We start from the raw sequence: 3,351 nt of genomic DNA on the forward strand, positions 1-3,351 counted from the left end.
CTAACTTGCACTTCTCAAAAGAGAAGAAAGAACTTGCTATATTAAACGTCACCAAGAATTGCTAGCTTGTAATCTCAAGAGAAGCAAAAGTACTATCTTACCTATCTCAAGAAGCAAAATTTGCAAACTTACATAACTCAAAATTGTTGCTAGCTTGTATGTTATAAAACTTACATATCTCAAAAACTTACTAAATGCACTTCTCCTTTTTGTTGATGACAAAGGGGGAGAAGGTATGATGATAATCATGCATATTATACCTAAAGTGATGATTTGAAATTATGTATGATAATTTGGAATCATGTATGCAATTTTGATTTTATATTTTGACAATATATATGATGACTTGGTATTAAGAATGCAATACTTAAACTTATGATAATAATGCATGCAATGATGAAATATTCATGATTAAATTTGTTTTGACATGAATTCAATTTGAATTCATGGTTCTATCAATATGACATATTAATAGAGGGAGTTGAGGTTAACTCCGTCATCAATTGGTTGTCATCATAAAAAAGGGGGAGGTTGTTGAAACTTAGATTTTGATAATGAAATCAATTGATATATTTATGATCTGGTCTGTGTTTTGAGTGACGTAGGAAGATTCGATCAGGGAAAGACAATAAAAGCATGAAGAATTATATTGGGCCGGAGTGGAACATGTCAAAAGATTGAACGTCGAGCTGAAGAATCGGTCGACGTATTGGCAGAAGGCTTCGGGCCATGGGTTTGGGCATCGAGCCAAAAAGAGCGAAAATTATGCTAAGGAAATCAGAGTTACGGAGGTCAACTAGCCGATTGGGCAAATGGCCACATACGTCGAAGAATCGAACAAAGCGTCGATGAACCAATAACATACCAGACAATATTTGATTCAAGTTTTGTAATAATTATCTAGATTGAAGTAGGTTTTAGGTGTAATTGTGTTGGAATTGGGCTAACTCAATTAGGGGTTAGTTGGGCCCAAATTTGGGCTATGTTGGGCTAAGTGAAAGGCCCAAGCAGTGACCCAACAGATGGAACCATCGATGGCATAATCTTCGAGACTATGTCAAGCGGTGGTATTGCCCAGACTCAGTCTTCGAGATTATTAGGCGATTGTACTACCCAAACACAGTCTCCCAAGCGATGGTACTACCAGACTAGGCGATGGTACCATCCAGTGTCAATGCTATAAGCGGTGGTATTGCGAGTACTTCGAAAATCAGGGATGAGACACTTTTAGGCTCCAAGTTTGAATCAACTTGAGGCCTATAAATACCCCTCTCATCCCTAGTTAACAAACTTATGAATTAAGAGCAAAAGGTCATAAAAACACTATTGTAATCTTGTGAGAACTCCTATCAAGCTCTAAGTGTTAGTGTGGTTTAAGAGATGAGTAGGTGGGGGTGTAAAGGTTCTCTCCTAAATCCATCAAAAGGATAATCAAGTGTAAAATGATAGTTGATCTTTGCCCATTGAAAGAAGATCAGTAGTGGAAGCCGATGCCCTCAAGTGAAGAGGAATCGGGAGTGGATGTAGGTCATGACGACCGAACCACTAAAAATCAGTGTATATTTCTATTATTGTCATTTACTTACTTTGTAATTGTTTCACTTCCTCCTTACTTTACTTTTAGTATGCTTACAAAAAGCATTCAATTTCAAGTTATCTTCTGAGATTGATTTTTATCGTATGAAGAAATTTCAAACCAATATTTTTATCTATTGCACTAATTCACCTCTCTTAGTGCCGACTCGAGCCTAACAATGGTGGTTAAATCTCAATCGTCCTTAAGTGAATCTTAAGACTTGAATAAGTTTGACCATGATTAAAGTAAGAAAGTTTAAGCTTTAAATATTATGTACATTGAGGATAATAAACTATCTAGGCATAGATGGAATAATAAAAAATTAAATAGAAATATAAATCAAAGATGAGTATTATATTAAAAAATTAAGATACATAAGTGAGATTGAAGGATGAGTTTATACCAAATATATCATTTTTGTCAGGCCAAATTAAACTTGATTGAAGTTATTATAACCTTATAGTTATATTAGTAAAAGAAGAAGAAAAATTAAAATAAGGTCCGATGGGATTCAACCCTAGATCTCAAGGTAACCTCTTAAGCATCTCTATCTTATTTGGCCTTATTCTCTTTACCAACCTAATAACTCATAACTCTTTCTCTCATTCTTTAGTTATTCTTTTAGCTTTTCTTATGGAGGTTAAGAAATCCAAGCTATAAGAAAAGTTGAGATTAAAAAAAAAAAACTCAATTCTTCCGTAGCTATACCTAAGATTTTGGTTTTATAGAATATAGGCTGATCTTGTCAACTACTTTTGGATAATATAAATTTTAAATTTATATTTATTTTTTAGATATATTTTTGTACAAATCTCTTATAGTTCTAAGACCTCTAGTATAACTTTAATCAAAGATTGGTGCATCGAATTACGAGTGTCCCAATCTAAGATACTCAAAATCTTTTATTCCATAAGAAAGGGTTCTATTCGAGCTGAATTAACCCCCTTAGGGATATGATTAAAGTATATCCTTATGATATATTTTAAAAGATTCCCTTAAACTTCTATAAGATTTAGAATTGAATGGATACCACCTCTATGCACTAAGATATGCGATTATAAATTTAGATAGTCCCAACCCAATTTCAACAAAATGGAATAAGTGTTGGTAGTTGAATTAGGAAGATAGTTTAGCTTTTAAATAATTTTATTTTAAGCTAAAAATTAGTGTGTATTTAGTTTTATATGTCTTTTAGTTTTATAAACTTTTATGATAAATCAAGTGATTTTTTTTTTACATAATTATGTAATAGTTTGAGTGATACTAACTAGTTTATTTAATTATAGAGCGAATTGTTAAGAAGTTGGTAGTGAAACTTAGATGAATTTTCAAGTTGAGAATAGTCTATTCCATTAGTTATTTTATTAAATTTTTTCTATGAATTTTTTTATGAATTATTACAAATCAATAATTCAAGAAATAAGATTCTTAATTAAAGCATTTCATAACCCTATGCTCCCAATTTGATAGATGTATTACATCATATCATACTTGATCATTAAGTAACATAGTCTTTTATTGATATCTTTATTTTTGAGTTAAGTATAAGTTTAATTCATTGTAAAATAATAATAATATAAATTATCATATTTATGATATATTTTGTAAAGCATATTTCGAATGATGTGATTGTCAACTGAGCTAAATGTGAATGTATATATTTTATAAATAAAAAATAATTATAATAAAAATATCTTGTATATATGCATATATGATGACATGTGGTGCGAAAGTATATAAATATGTTACAACGTGCAATGCATGTGTACGCTATG

This window comes from Musa acuminata, chromosome BXJ3-5 (genome assembly GCF_036884655.1).
Source record: "Musa acuminata AAA Group cultivar baxijiao chromosome BXJ3-5, Cavendish_Baxijiao_AAA, whole genome shotgun sequence".
NCBI classification, from domain to species: domain Eukaryota; kingdom Viridiplantae; phylum Streptophyta; class Magnoliopsida; order Zingiberales; family Musaceae; genus Musa; species Musa acuminata.